General features: G+C 43.7%; 1 protein-coding gene across 2 annotated transcripts in view; it reads right to left on the reverse strand.

Moving 5' to 3' along the window:
* The window catches only part of LOC119647411 (ecdysone-induced protein 74EF), a 717,970-nt gene that overhangs the window by 256,374 nt on the left and 443,535 nt on the right, over positions 1-18,061 (reverse strand). The window lies entirely within an intron of this gene.

The raw sequence follows: 18,061 nt of genomic DNA on the forward strand, positions 1-18,061 counted from the left end.
CGGTGTGATTTATCCTTACTTATATTATTATATGATTTCGCTGGACGTGACATGGCCACTCACACGGTCTTAATGTTTTATGTGGAATTTACTAACATGTTGCCCTACGGTATCCGTAGGAAGTAAAAGTAAATTAGGGCGATTTCGATTTGGGCAACCTAACGACTGATTGTCCGGATAGCTCAGTGGCTAGAGCACTCGGTTCAAATATCACTGGTGGCAGTGGGATTTGTATTGCGACTTAACGTCGGATACCAGTTGGCTCAACTGTGAATGAATACCTCAGTCAAATCAGGGTAATATTCACAGACAATGACAATGTTGGCGACATTGCCTCTTAGAGGGTACTGTAATCCCGTTGTGTACCGTTACGATCTTGAATGAAGTGGTCTAACACAACGCCCTGATCCAGTCGTCGACCAAGAAAATGCATACAATGTCGTTACAAACATGATGATCGGATTGAGTACCGCAATGTCGTCCGTCTAGTCGCTCTCTATGGTTCTGAGTGTTGTGCCGACTATAAAAGACAATGAACGGCGTCTTGCGGTAATGGAGACGAAGATGCTAAGTTGAACTAGTGGCGTCACACATTTAGATCATATCAGAAATGAGGATCGTTATGGGGTTGTGCCGATCGTGAAAAAGTTGCGAGAAAGGCGTCTTCGATGCTATGGTCACGCAATTTGTGCAAACGAAAATTCACTTGTCAAGATTGGTCTGAACATCGAAGTCGATGGTAAACGACCAAAAGGCAGACCTAAGCAACGGTGGCTTGATATGCTAGATGGGGATTTGAAAGCCTCAAGATTGCACCCAGATCAGGCATTCGATAGAGCCAAATGGCGAAGCCGATCACGACGAGCCGACCCCGCTTGTGAACGGGACAAAGGCTGAAGAAAAAGAAGAAGAAGAAAGACTGGCATCACGTCATAGCATTCTCGACAAAAGCATATTTTTTGCAGATTCTAAGTTGAACCAAATAATGTTTTTCGAAATAGCGCATCAGTCCATTAAAAGTTATACACCATCTGATTAAATTTGACCGGAGAGGGTCTCTTTATTATTGCCTTCTAAATAGACTGCTTTTGAGATAATCCAAGCATGCCAATGTTAAATCCAATTGTTCATACACTTCTCACAGGGCTCGACCAGGATGGTTTTTAGTTTCTTTAGCGAATCTATTTTTATTTTTTTTTTAGTTTCGGCTCATTTTTGGCGCTCCATTGGCTTGATTGTTGGACAGTTTACACATAGTGCCATATTTTTCCACCGGTAATAATGGGTTTCATGGTAATAATGGGTTGGGATCTTCATGGCCGATTCAGATATTTCAGGACGAGTCTGGGTGAGACACGCTTCGTACCCAAACTATCCACTATAATGTGTCGAGCCGATCCACAAGATAAAGTGAGAGCAGAGAGAGCCACTGTAAATACTACGATCTTCAAGCACAATTTTCTTCACTTTTTCGATGTTTTCGTTATTACCAGTGGTGATGGATGGACGACTCTTATGAGGTAAGTTTTGTACGACCTCACGACTCTCACTAAATGCTTTATGTCCCTCAATTATTTGCTTTCTCCATAGACTTTTACTATATTTTCAAAGATTTCGTAACCGTAATTCCTCCTGTTCATTTTTTGGTTAATCAATTTTGGCACCAAGTTTTGTTAACTAGTATGATCCGTCCTCGGGCCTCGTCCATTTCAACTGTCGCACCTAAGTATATAAAGGTGTCCATTCGCTCCAGGTAATAATTATTCAATGCGAGGTTTTGGCTAATTGGTATCTTTTTCTGGTTTATATAATGGGTTTAGTCCTTGTTTTTTTTTGGACCGGTTTCTTAAGCCGTCTCGTCAAGTTTTACAAGGGTCTATTTTGCTAGCATTTTTCGGATTACGTATCTCAGAGCGATGTTGAATAATACTGAGGTCCATCTCATGCTACAGTCCGAAATCTACTCCTAAACACCTTTTTAGCTGGTTCGACAGCTCTTCTTGAGCAATTGGTCGACCTATTGCCATTATTATGAACCTTATAAGTTTAGCTAGGATTCCAAATTCAGACCGAATTTTATGCAATACAGATTGGTTTATATTGTTGTGCGACCATTTGAAGTCCACGAAGATTTGGTGTACATCAAACTTGTGCTCCCAGCACTTTTCTCGTTAACCTTCTTCGCTGAACTTCTCCCCGGCATTCTCTGATACTCCCCCCTTTGATAGCGCCTTTTAAACCACGCATATATCCCTCTTTAATTTTTCAAATGTCCTCCTAACCTCCTGGATTTGTCAGTTCAGATTTTATTAAAGAGTTCAAGGAACTTCGATGACACCGTTGTATTTATTGGTTTTATTATCTCTGCTGGTATTCCGTCCATAACTAGTGTTTTTTTAGAAACATTTCAATAGTATTTTTGATTTGTTCCATGGTGGAATAAGCAGACACGTATGATGTTTTCTGTCATTTTGAAATGGCTTGAGTAACCTTCGGAGTATTGACACTAATGGTTCTTCATCATCATCATCAACGGTGCAGCAACCGGTATCGGGTCTAGGCCTGCCTTAATAAGGAACTCCAGACATCCCGGTTTTGCGCCGAGGTCCACCAATTCGACATCCCTGAAAGCTGTCTGGCGTCCTGACCTACGCCATCGCTCCATCTTAGGTAGGGTCTGCCTCGTCTTCTTTTTCTATCATAGATATTGCCCTTAGAGACTTTCCGGGTGGGATCATCCTCATCCATATGGATTAAGTGACCCGCCCACCGTAACCTATTGAGCCGGATTTTAGGTGAACAAGGGGGTTGAAGATGGCTTACGGTTTGACACCAAGGCAGAGGCAACTCATCAGACGTTGACTCATCTCTACCTTGGGAGCTCTGGCACGAAACTGTAAGTCGTCTTCGTCCCTCTTTTAGTTTTTGAGCCTCTAGGTGTTAGGCCCAAAAAGAGTGTGAGTAAGGTGCTCTCCATTTGGTCCGATTCCAGATCAAGTGGATGCGGACTTAGGATTCATCGCTTAACTTTCGGATGTTGCCGAAAACTGTCGGAAAGCTACCTTTTATAGTTCTGTATGAGAAACTTTCGGTAACCAGCACTAAAGTGAAAATTGGGCTTTACACAACAGTTCTTGAATTAGAAATCTCAAACGAAATATGAATTATTTGACCGATCAAAATCCCGCTGATTGTACATATTAAGGATATAGAACAAAATTGTGCTCTTGATGTAGTAAGATTTCGGAGGTGTATTATTATCTTCAGATACTTTCCTGAACCTTTTATTCAGGTTCTCAAAGCCATAGGAATGGGTTTATATTAACGTGCCCTTTCTAGAGTCGAAGGGTCCCGATTCGAGTCATCATTTAGTGGGTAAAGAGTGCTGTCTATTTTACGTACAACTCCTACTCCCTTCTGCGTATCAAATTTGTTTAAAGTTTGGACGATAATCAGCAACTTCGCTTTTTTTGTAGAATCTCCACTTCGGTTTTTTTCAACAACAACTGATTATCCGTTCCATCATTAGCAAAGGAAAATGAATCTAACATGCTATGATCCAAAATCGGTATGGGGTTGTACCGATCGTGGGAGAATTGCGAAAAAGGCGTTTTCGATTGGTATGAATATCGAAGTCGATGAAAAAAGGCGATCAAAAGGTCGGCCGAAACAAAGATAACTTAATGGGCTAGATGGTGATTTGGAAGCCTCTTGACTCCAACCAGGTCAACCCTATGGCCGAGGAAAGGACCAAAATCGACCAAGACAAGCCGACCTCGTTTTTGGACGGGACAAAAGGTGAAGAAGAAACCGAAGGTAGATGGAACCAGATAACCTTTGGTGAGCCTTGATGGTCGAAGTCACTTGAGATGCGGACTCGGGTCTTATCGCTCAAGGTCTTGAAACATTCACTACCAACAAGTTAGCACGAAGACAGCGTTTCCCGATGTCACCACGTGGAGGTTCTCCAGAGCAGTTTGATATTGGTTCAGTCGACAGGGTTGCTGCCTCGTCTACCTCCTCGCTACCGCACCCCAAGATAGGTGTAATGTAAGTCTTCCTCACGTGCTTTTGCAATTTTTCCAATGCGAGGAGTAGTCCTTGAGGCGGTCTTCCATGGTCTCGTAATCATCCCAGCAGCCCTAGTCCCTACTTCCATCTAGGTTCATTTTTTTGGAGATTAACACTGTCTACCCCAAACTTGAAACGAGGGGATTTCATTAAAAAGCAGAATTCATTTGAAAAGGGCTCTACCGTGATCCAAAATAGGACGACCAAAATAAATTAATTTCAACTCCATTAGAACCCCACCGCTTGGTGGAATGGGGTGCTCACCATCGGTGGAGACGAAGAACATTTCAGATATCCCTCAATGGGATATCAGCACCTGTTACGCGCATATCACTAGAAGGATTACGACCCAAATCTAAAGACCCACGACATCCCAAATCGAATTCTCATTGGTTGGATTTTTTTATTGGTTATAGGCAGATACCACTCAGCTTGTTCCTGATAAAGAAAAGAGCATTATGGTTGCTTTTTCCTCTGAATTCAAAGGGAATTTATAATGCAGATTTTCGCAGTTCAAGGTTGTGACGCTTCAATGCACATTGAATTTTTGATGATAATTCTTACGGCAGCATTAAATTTATTTAGCATTGGAATTAATTTAGCGTGAAATAATGAAGAAAACGGAGAAACCCATGTACCCACATTGATAAGTTTTATTTAAAATTTTCTGGCAGATCAAGTAGGGTAGATGCTCTAATTTTTCTGATGGAGGGCGAGGAAGTCCAACTTCACAGGAAGGGGCCTACAAAATTCAAGCAGTTCATTCCAGTGGAATATCAAACTCTCTCCTGAACTTCTCGAATTCCTTCTCAATAAGCCCACAATATAATGAAACTCGGCTACGTAATATGATGATCCTAAACACAGGGAAAAGAGGAGGATTTGAAGTAATGAATCTGGCACTATCCTCAGTAAAATTGCTGACATCACCTTGCAAAATGGCCCCTGATCTCTCCCTCCAGTGACTGGCCTCATGACAGGCCTGCCAAAGAAATGCATTGAATGTCAATAACGAAATAATCATCCCCCTTCATGGTATATCTCCGAGTAGTGCTAAGGTGTACATCATAGCGGCAGGTCCTGCTCCAGTTGAGAAATGAACAAATGTTCCCAAGAGAATGATGACGTCAGAGCCAGAGCTTCTAATGACCGACCCCAATGAGACCGGTACGACTATTGTCAGAAGTGACAACCGGCCTAGAACTGAGCGAGTTAGGCATCTCGGACTTGTGGTCTTAGTCAGCGTATCAGAACATTATAAAGGAAGTGACCTTAAATCCAAACTCTGTGGCAACCTAGTTTACTCTGCTGCGATCTATGCATCTAAGTTCTGGGAGGCAAAGTGGCAGTGCTCACCGAGTTTTAGGTATCGAGGATCAATTGTTGCATTGGATCCTTAGCAAAACTCACTATGGTTACGTCCAAAATAAAAAGATAGATATACCGTGGTACGCAGTATTGAAAAATTTCCAAATAGGGCCTTTGATGACACTATCAACCCCGCCGATGACAACTCGCTAGTTACAATTGGCCTGAACATTCAAGGGGACAGAAAATGACCCAAAGGCTTGACATGTTAAACTGCGATTTGGAAGCCTTTTGAGTCCACTTGGGCCAGGTTATTATTGGGGGAGGTAGCAGACGCGATCTATGGTAGGCAACCTGATGTGAATGAAAACAAGAAGAGAGAGAGAAGAGAAAACTGGGAGGGACGTTATTTATTATGCTCTCATTAGGATGACAGGCGTCAAATAGGCCGATAATTTTCAGGGAAAGTAATTCGGCAATTTTTGATACCGTTGGTGGTCTCCCACATATCTGGGGTTTGAATTATTATACGCTCAAATAAGAGGCACTTTATAGGCAAGATACATGCCTGCATTTTAGGATAATTGACACTTACCAAGTAATTTTCATCACCATCGATTTAAGATAAATGCCAATCCCATTTTCTCGTTTAAACCCACTGCAATCCTTGGAAGATTTCTCCTAATGCAACCAAGAACAAGCTGTTCAGGGACGCTAGAGACGAATGCCGATAAAATTGCGAAATCGTCATAAGAGAGTCTCCCTTTAATAATAAATTATTACCTGGGTAGGTATGTACCCATAATTTATCGAAATAATTTCCTCTACTTTCTCCATTCATCGGCTTTATTTGAATGTACCACGCTTTCATAAATATTTCAGGATACGGGTCATAGCGAGTAATCGACTGTGCTGAAAGCAAAGAACAAATGTTCCTCAACCCGACCTAGTTCCATATCGAATGGATCCTCGGCAAAAGCCGGTCGACTGAATAAATGCGAGGGAGTCACTGAATATTTGCAATGAGGGAAGTTCAGTTGGTACGAAACGGATGTATTTCCAAGAAGAGATATTGTTTTCAAGGTTATACCAGATACCACAGGGAATATATTATCGAGATGGAGGCGGGGATGAAATGCTGTTGTGCCAGAGCTTATGGTCTTGAAGGTCAGCGTCCGTCCACATCTTGCAATTCACCTCGATTGCAGCTGGTGTTGTCGGTATCTTAATTAGCTTTTGTAATGAAAGAATATATTCCTTTGTAGCCATGAACAAATAATTCAGGCAGTTCTAAGTATGCAGGATAGACAGCTAGGCTTCATAGGCAGAGAGTGATTGCCCCAGTGTTTGGGTTTTCCGGGGCTCGGAACGGAGAGACCCAATTAGAAGGACACAGTCGAACTTTATACCCAGTAATCCTTGAAAATTAAACGATTCCCATATTAATTTTCAAAATATCGAAAAGGCTGGTAACCAGACTTAACTTCACCCATGTTGGTTTTCGGCCCAATCTGTTTTTCCAAAAACCAATGACCATGAAACTCCACTCTCAAGGTTTATTTAAGTACACTTATTATCTCTTCCTTTTTCGCCAGTGGGACCATGTATAGCTAAAGGTGGAGTCCAAAATCTCTAAACTGAGAACAAAGTAGACAGTAGCCCCGAAGCAATCAATTAAACAGAATGCGTATAGCAATACTCAACAAAAAAAAAAATAAATCGTAACGACCAGGATGAGAGAGGGCGAGAACTTTTTCGTGAATAAAATAATACTTCTTTTCGTTTGCAAGCTTTTTCCCAGAAGTATTTTCGGAGTTTGACTTTTTCATCCTCGAGTTTAAGGATTCGATTTAATTAATGTAAAAGGAAGCTTGGGTTTTGAGTGATTAAAAAAAAAAAGAAATAGGCAAAATTGAAGGGCATTGGCAATGAGTATATTTAAATTGAAAGAAGAGTTTGAAAGAGATATTTATCCTTTGCAACTTTGACGCAAAGGATGCGCCATTCCTAGAAATCGGGAATATCGTGTTCATATAATCGAAAAAAGGATTCTATAGAAAAGAATATTCAAAATACCAGAACCACGTATGGTTTTCAAAAACTAATACGATTAATAGCCTGGGAGCAGGTAGACAACACAAAGGTCCTTAATTTATACCTTTATCTTTTCCCAGGATGGGATCAGTGCTCGGCTCATTGCTTGTTTTTATTCATTTCGGTGGCAATCATGTGCAGAAATCCCGGTCCATCAATATTGGCGTCATACCTAAATTGCCCCGGTCGACTAATTCTCTGCCTCTATCTGCCACGCACTATTGCAGTGCGGCTATAAAAGATTGTATCAATCCGACAAGTCAACTGAAAAATCGTTCTCCACCCGAGATACATGTTCCCTACTCAGCATCGGCTGCCCTACGCACTTCTGGCCATTGTCCTACTGTCGCTGCATTAGCACCACCACATGATTCCTCTTGTGCATCATTGACACACACTACCGCTGAACCGCAGGCTTTTCGACCCCTTGCCGCCCGAGGGAGCCCCAATTGAACATCGCCTCGCCGCCGAAACAGCTGTTCGTGTCGAGGCTGGCGTACTCTACCACGTCCGACGAAACTCTGGCCTATATCAGAAGCAAAGCCGATTCAACTTTGCCACCTATGTCATGTGTGCTGCTGACGAAGGATGGCTCTCCTGACCGAGTGATAGCGTCCTTCAAAATTACCTATCCTCACGACTTCGATGCTATCTTCCAATCTTCCTTTTGGCCACAGGAGTCTTCGTCAAGCCTTATCAGAGTACTAAGCTCCTTGAAAATTTCCGGCCCGCCCGCCTGCCTCGTCGAACCTAAATGATTTCGACAATTATACACTCCTTTATCAAAATGTAAAGCGTCTAAGGACTAAGCTGTCGGATTTCCAACTGTCTGCCTTAGCATTCCAACATCATGTCATCTGCATCGCTGAAACCTAGCTGGACGACAGGATTTTAGATTCTGAGCTCCTCGAAGATTACTCTATCTTTTGTTATGACAGAGACTCCGCTGCGCTTGGCAAGACAACTGGCGGAGGTGTCCTAATAGCTGTTAAGTCCCCTCTCCATGCCGAAATCATCATTTCCACCTCCTCTTCCACCTATGATTCTGTCACCATACGAGTGATTCCGCCAAATGTATGCCCTTTTATCATATCGTGTGTATATTTTCGCTGCGTCAGCCCGCCTTCTCTGTACGAGGATTTCTTCGACAAATTATCAGAGGTCCTAATCGTTTTGTTTCCCTCACTTCCTTTCATCCTCTGTGGCGACTTTAATCTGGCTCATTATTCCTGGCTTTCCCTCCCTCCCTAATAACTCCACTCGCCCTTCCCTTCCTCTATCCACTTTCATGTATACCTATGGCGCCCTCCAATTTAACCTTTCTAGAAACCACTTAGATCACACTCTTGACCTTTTCCTCTCTACCCTTCTTGTGCGTCACCGTTCCCAATCCCTTCGTGCCCCGTCTTACGTTTCCCCTGATGCCCATCATCCTGCTCTCGAGTACGATGCTCAGATATCCCGACTCCACTCTCCTGTCATGCGCAAGCCTACCAATTTCAACTTTCGTAAGGCGAACTTCAAAGGTCTCAACTCAGCCCTGACGGCAATCAACTGGGTCCGCCTCCTCTCTCCATTTACGTGTGACCAAGCACTCAACACCTTCTATACCATTTTATCAGGTCTTCTTCCTTGTTACGTTCCCTCTTTTCCTAAGTGCTTACGCTTTTACCCCGTCTGGTTCACCATTGAAGTTCACAAAAAACTACGTCAAAAACAGAAGTTCCTGTCTTCAAGAAACTATGCTGACGTAGTTTTTTTTTTCAAATCTTTACGCTCCTCGATCACATCCTTAATACGTAAGTCCAGAAACGAATATTGGACCAGTGTGGAAGGCTCACTAAAGCGCATAAACCTGAAACCTTTCTGGTCCCACATTTGCAACTCCCGCTGTCTTGCCCAGCTATCCCCTCTGTCCAGTAAATTCTCTGGCTCCTTAGCTAGCTCCCCACAATTATCTTGTGTTTTACTCTGACGCTACTTTTCCTCAGTCTATGTTCCCCCTCCTTCCTCTGAATCCCTCCCAATAGTGGATGTAACCCACCCCGCATCGCCTACCATTCCTCTTCTTACCCCTCTCCTTGACGAGTACCTAATTGGCAAACTTGATGCCAATGTCGGACTTGGCTACGATGGTCTTCCAGACCTTTTTTTTTACTTAAAACTGTTAAGTCCATCTCTCTTCCCCTATCCCTTATTTTCAACAAAAGCCTCGAAGAGAATCATTATCGTGGCTTAGGGAAAAAGGCTCTCATTATCTCCATATACAAAAGTGGCGGTCGTACACTTGCCGAGAATTATCGTCCCATTTCCCTCCTCTCCTGCGATTCCAAAATCCTGGAAAGATATGTCAGTGACTGGAGAATCCAAGGCAAACTGTGGTTTTTTTTCAATCTAGATTTGGAGTGTGTCATCACGAGAACACCCATCGACAACGACGGAGCCAAACAGTAGCGAATGCATATCTGATACCAAAGGACCCTTCTTCGACCTGAAAGGAGTTGAGTTCAGAAGCAATTGAAAAAATACCTGACTTAAACAAGAAGAAAGACGGAGGTGGACAAAATGTGACAATGGGCGAGTGAAGATGCTGGAGGTCCAAAATGAATGCTTGGACAGGAACGTAGGAAAAAACCACACATTTTGGAAGCTCGTTTGATGATGTCAATGAAGTGGGAACTGAAAGAAAGTTTGTTATCGAAGTCATGAAAGGAGGTCAGTAGTGAAAGCCGTCGTTTGGCAAGAGAGGAGAGGACAGCCTGGGAGGGTTTAAATGAATAGCACAGTGACATTTGCTGGCATTCAGTGCCAGCTAGCTAACCGATCACAAACAGACCAAAGTGTCAAGGTTAGACTTCAAGGGAGCACAGTCCATCGGAGACGGAACAGAGGCAAATAATTTAAGGTCGCCAGCGTCAACCAAGCACGGACAGGTGGAGGAGGAGGACAGGTGGAGATGGAGGGGAGGTCATCGATAAACAACAGGAATAGTAGGGAACCATGTGTAGAATCCTAAGAAACACTGGAGGAAGGAAAAAAGGAACGGGATGAGTTCCATGAAAAGAAACTCTCTAGGAACGGTGTGAGAAGTAGGAGGGAAGCCAAGAGATGGCTGAGGGGGGAGTTGAGTTGAGACAATTTCGGGAGGAGATTATTGTGGTCAACGGCATCAAAGAATTTGGCGAAATCGGTATAAATAGCGTGTGTTGATTTAAGACATTTGGCAATGACGTTGTCAAAGACCAGAAGGTTTAAAGTAGTAGATCGATGTTTGACGAAACAATGCTGTACTTTCACAATGAGAAGACGAAAGTGCGCGCCCAGCCTGTCGTTGGCGTATCTTTCGAGAATTTTGGAGGAAAAGGAGAGAAGAGAAATGAGAGAAATTATACACAGAGAGAGGGAAGCATATTGTTTTCAGCTAACTAGGAAGAGGTTAGGAAGGCCATCGAGCATTGATGTCGAAATTGCCAAGGAGAAACTCAATCAAAGAAGGCGTGAGGAGAGGAATGGCAAGATTCTGAGCAGTCTGCATCTAGAACAGGCGTAGAGGGGGCAATGGTCGAGGGAATAAACACGGAATAGAAGTAAGAACAGAGAAGGTCGCAAGATTGTTGTGGGGAGTTGGAAGTGGAGTCAGCAAGATTGGTGGAAGAAGGGGAAAATTTGGTGGAGCTAGGAAAATAGCTAGTGTAGGACCAAAACGGTTTGAAGTTACTACAAGCAAGGGAGGCCTCGATGCTCAACCACTATCGCTTATGTGCTTTTTTAATCAACCAATTCACAGTGGAGTGCATACCCGGAAAATGAGCCAAGCCGACGTCATTCTAAAAAGCCCGAAACTGTTTCCGCAATCCATGTTTCAGGCGGTAAAAATTAAGGACCTTCGTAGTGAACCAAGCTGAGTAAGAACGAAGACAAGTAGGGGAAGAAGGAACATAACAGATGAGGCGATCGGAGGGGATGTTATAAAGGATGCCAAGAGCTTGATCACATATTTAGTTAAATAATATGTGGTCCTAGTTGATTGACACTAAGGCTGGGTTGAGACCGTCAAAGTTAGCTTTGTGAAAGTTGAACTTAATAGATTTACACGCAGTTTTGGAGATTGAACGGAGGAGCTCCACTTCAAATTCAAGGGGGGGGCCGTTGAGTGTCAGTTTTGACATAGCGATAAGTGTAAGGGAAGAGAGAAAGGTAATGCTGGGGGAGGTTGAAAAGAAAAAGATCGAGAGTGTGGCCCAAAAAGTTTTTGAAGGTGTTGTAATTCAGGGCAGAACAAGTAAGTGTTCATAAAACAAAAAGTGGAAGAGGTTGTCAGTAGGAATAAGAGGGCTAGAGTGATTAGGCCAGGTGAGAATGGGGAGGTTAAAACCTTCGCAGAGGAGGAAAGAAACAGAAGGGAATTGGACAGTAAATGATCATTGCAATTGCATCCAGAGTAAATGCAAGTACATGAATTTTATACTTCGGCACCATGTACGCTTGGTGCTGACACTCTGAAGAACCATTTTCCATTAATAATTTTCGCAAGTTTGCCAATTTCGAGCATTGAATTTCAATTATTCGTGCAGGTCGAAGTGAACCAAATATTGGTCTTCTACCCAGTAGAATAGGTTCCATTGCTCAGCACTACTGGCAGGGAAAACGTTTTTTTTGAGTTATATGACCTATTCGAGTTGATGGAAAATAGGACCTTGCATACTAGCGTGGTGCACATTTGAATCTCCTTCAAATAAACCCTAATGCAGTAGAAGGCATTTTGCGTCATTTGATAGAAATCTTAACAGGAAGCGCAGACTACCAAATTTTGACATTTCAATTGCGGGTTATGCTATTACATTCCAGATGACTGACAAATGGGTTACCTCAAAGTTACATAGCGCAGAACAAGAGAGAAAGCTTGGAAGTTTATCAGAAAGTCCTGGAGGAGCTAAAGCCAGAAATCGTCAACGATGGTATAGTTACCGTGGTATGCCCCGCATGAGGGTAATTACGGGACGGATGAGGGCCCCAAAGAGTACATTGTCACAGCCGGGGTACCACAGGGATCGGTACTTGGTCCCCTGTTGTGCCAGAAATCGACAATGATGGTATAGTTACCGTGGTATGCCCCGCATGAGGGTAATTACGGGACGGATGAGGGCCCCAAAGAGTACATTGTCACAGCCGGGGTACCACAGGGATCGGTACTTGGTCCCCTGTTGTGGAATATCATGTATAATGGGGTGCTTGCCCTTCCCGTCCCAGAGGGGACTACGATTGTCGGCTTTGCTGATGACCTAGCTGTGGTTGTTGCAGTAAAACACCCAGAAGATGTGGAGGTTTACGAAACAGAAACAGTGAGAGCGGTAAAGTCGTGGCTAGAAAAGGCCGGGCTGACCTGGGCGGACGCGAAAACGGAAGCGGTCTTAATAACGAAACGCAGGAAAAATAACACTGTAAAAGTGGAGGTCGGTGGACATACGGTCGTATCAAAGCCTGGGGGTAATAATTGACACCAAATTGAGTTTTAGGGAACACCTAGAGTATGCATGCCAAAAGGCAGCCAGTGCCACCACGGCACTTGCAAAAATGTTGCCAAATATTGGTGGGCCGAAACATTGCCGGAGGTTGGTGCTAGCCGGAGTGGTGCGCTCCATCCTGCTCGACTCGTCGTCTGTGTGGGCAGAGGCGCTTGCAAACTCTCAGAGACGGAAGCAGGTGAACTCGGTTTACCGGCGGATGGCTTTGAGGGTTTGCAGTGCTTTTAGAACCACATCAGATGAGGCAGTATTGGTGGTGGCAGGCATGATCTCGGTTGACATTCTGGCCAAAGAAATGAGTGTCCTGTACAATGCAAGACATATGGGGGGGCATGCACAGCGTATAAATGCGGCAAGGTCAGAGTCGCTTGATCTCTGGCAACGCAGATGGGACGAGTCTGCGAAAGGTCGGTGGACGCACAGGCTCATTCCCAACATTAGGATGTGGCTTGAGCGAAAACATGGGGAGACCAACTACCACATTACCCAGTTCCAGTTCTTCACGGGACACGGTGGTTGCTACAGGCAGTATCTGCACCGCTTTGGGTTGGATGATTCTCCGAACTGTCCCAGATGCGATGGCATACCGGAAGATCCAGAGCATATGATGTTTCACTGCCCACGATTTGCGATGGAGAGAAGGAGCTTAAACTAGGGGCTGGGCAGGAGCGGGACCCCAGGGAGTTTGGTTACTGAGATGCTGGAGTCCGAGGAGAAGTGGGTTGCGGTTGGCTCCGCAATCATCCAAATGCAGGAGGAGCTGCTGAAGGAACAAAGAGCAAACCTACCCCGCGAAGTAATACCTCAATGGTGGTCCCGCGGGGCTGAGGCTAGAGAGACCGGGGGTGGTTTTTAGTGGGTGTGAATCCCACACGCGCCCGCTGTAGTTCCGCCGTTCAGGCGGCGGAGCTGCGGCGGACGTGTTTTTCTAAGATTTTCCACCTCCGTGTACGCACAAAAAAAAAGGGTAATGTCAACCTTACATAACGGCGAGTTTTGTCACATTTTGCATGGATTCTATAATTCAGAATTCAGGGTATGTTATTTTATTTTCCATTCCAATAAAATATGTTCATTGCAAGGACGACTCAGCTTCAGAATGTCTGGTCAAACCAATCAAAAGTATTTTTAAGGACCCAATATTTTATTTATTTTCAAATTATTCCGTTTCCATTGGACGTATTGTCATCCAATTCGTTATATGCCTCTAAGAATACTATAAATGAAGCTACCCCCCATAGTAGGTACCGCTTCCCTAATATCATTATTTCGTCTGAACCAACCGAAAACTTTCAGGGACGAAATGTCTCCCCTTGTTTATGAACTATTTTACGACTTTCGCTATAAAACTATTGAATTTCAAAACTTATCGTGAAAATCACATCCAGACAGTAGTAAATATCGGAAGGACTTCATCTGCATATATATGGGTGAATTCTACTGAAATGGCATCTATTCCTTTCCTGCATTATTTGCTATTTTTTTCCGCTTGATTCTATTCTAGACATTTTTATTCAATTGCCATACGTAAGATAACTCCATCATGGCATTCCCTTCATTCTCAAGGTCAATGTGGAAATTCCTTTTTGCAAATTGCCTTGTACATTCTCTCCCTGAGGTAACATCATCCATCAGACGTAACAATAGGAGGAATGGCAACAACAAGGCTAAACAGGACACTGAAAAAATAGAGCCTTAGATACATCCCAAAAAAAAAAAGTATTTCGTTGGCTTTCAGCGAATATTGCCAAGTGGAGCTTTTAAAACGGCGGATATAAACCCGGTGAAAGGATAAAAAATATGCATTAGAGGAGATTCGGGGATTTACTGGTAAGTTTTCTGTCGAAATCGGGATATTGCAAATAATTCTCTGAAAAACAGATTTGATGCCTCGGGCACAAGGGTAGCTGGTAATATCACCGTCGGGGGTTCCCCTTTTTATATATCGGTGTCCGCAAGCGATTCGCCAGCCGCACTAATTGAATTATTACCAGCAGAGTTGGGTGCTATTAATATTGGAATAATTTTCAGTTAACATACATATGTGTGGGTATATATCCACAGAAGACCCTCTAACCTAGATGCTGGAGTATCTTAAATCTGTAAACCCTGCTTTTAGCGTTATTATTATTATCAATCAAAACGCGCGTGGTAGCTTTTGCCTCATAATTCGTGCTTCCACGATGTATCCACCATTATCGATCTCCCCTACGCAGAATAAATCTGAACCAAATCAAACCTTTACTTGCTCTGAAGGATGAGACTCGAGGCGCCCTAGAGTTTCCTTCACCAAACGCCAACATCAAAGTTGCTTTTTCGACGAGCCCTCGTTTACAGTGTTCCCAAGTGGCTAAACCATATGAACAGAAAGCATAGCACAGAAACCGTTTAAAGTATGGATGTCTGACAATGATTTAGGCAACAGTCGGAATGTCTGGCATATAAAGGATTTTAAAGGCATATCCATCAAGACGTTGACGCAACCATGAGTAGAACGGGTTGACGGATTCAGTATGAAATTTTCGGGATCACATCGAGAATAGAAAGGAGCCAAAGCATCCCGGGACCAGAGTCAACTCAAAAAGGAATCCCTTACCTTCGATGTCGTTGCGTAGGCAAAGTCTTACCTATATTATGTGGAGGATATGTCGAATATGATAAGGATTCGACAGAAATCCTTGGAGAGAAAAGCTGTAAATTGATAATTGATGGAAAATTCAGAACACGGTGGTGTGCTTTTCGAAAATATCAAGGAAATTATTTAAGAGATAATTGGAGAGATTGTGTCTGGGAAATTGAAGGATAAAACTGGAAACAGGGCAGGTATACGCGAGTATGTGCATATGCGGGCGGAAAAGCGATATAATTTCCAATGTTAACCTTGAACGTTCTTGATCTTTACGACGGAAAGTTGGTATGCATGTGGGATAATTTTAAGATAATCAGGGAAGGAGGAAAAAGTTAATGAAGCGCTACAGAGTTTCTTTTTGAATGGGTACACCTACAATGGATACCTTTTGCTAGAGGCCATGAGGTTGATGATTGGCTGTGATTGGATATGGTTCCAACTCCAATATTGGATATCTAAATTAGTTGGAAAATGGAATATATTTTCTGCATTTGATAAACTTATTGAAAAGGACATAACCAAGGAGCTGAGTACATATTCATTTCCATCTAACTGAAAGGAAACAAGGCATGTGATTGGTATATACAAAAGCAAGCGAAAAAAAAGATACCGAAAGGATATGCTGGTCCAGGCTGAGATCCTTCCCCCATTGCAAAAAGGCTATAAAAACGGAAAGCGGAGGTCGAAGCTAGAACCTAATTCGAGGTTCTCTTCTAAATCTGGTCAGTTTTATCCATAGAGACCAACCTCCCGCCCCGAGGAGGTCTAATAAAGATGTTTAAGTTTTAGTCCAGTTAAGAGCAGTCCTTTCCCTGGAAAACTTACTACGCTGAAAGATGATATAATCATTTGTTTCTTCTACTCTACAGCTATCAGAATCCAGCGAAGGAACCGCCCCAATCATGGCGAGAAAAGATTTGCTCCAGGAAAAGCTGGTAAGCAATCTATTCAGAGTCTTCACATCCTCCGTGCTGAGGAATATTTCCTGGAACCAGGGCTTCTGAGGAATGTCATAAAAAACTCCAGCAAAGACCTTGCCTTTGCCAAAGGAGTTAGTTTGTACTCTTTGTTCCATTCAGGGTGAATGCTCTTCCGCACCGCCCGACACGTGAGAACGGGAGGGGGAAGAGGGAGGCCACCAACCCTGGTTCATTGGCGTTTTCATTATAAAATGTACCACTATGCCCAGCACACCAGACGGTAAGGACTTTTATAAATTGAGTTTTCCGGTAGGTAGCTGGTTGGGCCTTTGCTGGGGAGGGCTTTAATGTTCGTTTTAGGAATGATGGGGTTCTAAGTCCGCATCCACTTAATGCAGGACCGGACCAAATGGGAAGCAACTTACTCCCTCTTTCCTGGTCCACGGACCCCTCGCTTAGGGCTTGCACCCAAACTTCTCAAAAAAGTAAAGCGATGGCGGCTTTACGGTTTCTTACCAGGGCAGAGGCAAATCATCAGACGCTGCCTCACCGCCGCTACGGTCAAAGATGAGGCAGCGTCTGATGATTTGCCTCTGCCCTGGTAAGAAACCGTAAAGCCGCCATCGCTTCACTTTTTTTAGGGCTTTAATGGTTTTGAGGGTATCCGTGATTATGATGATTTTGTCGACCTTTGCGTTAGCTTTATGGTTTGCTAGAGAGCGAGGCCAAGAGGATACTGTGCGACACTGTGGATGTCCTGAGCAGCAAATTGGAGCTTTGAATAAACAGCGCATCCGGAGTTCGCCAGGTCAGTCGAATTATTGGTTGTCAGGATTGTGAAACCGCAGGCTTCCCATTTGTTGGCTTCCTCTTTACAGCAGTATACAAAGGCAGCCATGTCGAATGAGGATTCCTCCCTATATGGATTCAAAACGGGTAAGTTCTTGAAGATGCTGGGGGTTCTATCAGTAACATCGTTTTCCATGATTGCATAGAAATTATTCAAAACTGCGGTTAATACATTAGAGGTGACATAGTTGCCTCTGATGAAAGAGTAGGCAGGAGGATTGAAGACGTTGGCATTCAGAATTTCTCTAGCCGCCAGCTGGGTTCTTCTGGAGGAAAGAGGAGGCCCGTTACCTAGATCAACGGCGACGGCCAAGATATCACCTGAGAGAGGTGACTGTGTGGGATTTTCTGCCATTCTCAAGGTTGATTACTCTTCTTTTTCTTCAGCCTTTGTCCCGTTCACAAGCGGGGTTGGCTGTCGTGATCGGTTTCGCCATTTGGCTCTATCGAATGCCTGATCTGGGTGCAAACTCGAGACTTTTAAATATCCATCCAGCGTATCAAGCCACCGTTGTTTCGGCCTGCCTTTTGGTCGTTTACCATCGACTTCGATGTTCAGACCAATCAAGTTTGATGACTTCTTCTTTTTTTCTTCAGCCTTTGTCCTGTTCACAAGCGGGGTCGGCTCGTCGTGATCGGCTTCGCCATTTGGCTCTATCGAATGC

This window comes from Hermetia illucens, chromosome 2, assembly GCF_905115235.1.
Source record: "Hermetia illucens chromosome 2, iHerIll2.2.curated.20191125, whole genome shotgun sequence".
NCBI classification, from domain to species: domain Eukaryota; kingdom Metazoa; phylum Arthropoda; class Insecta; order Diptera; family Stratiomyidae; genus Hermetia; species Hermetia illucens.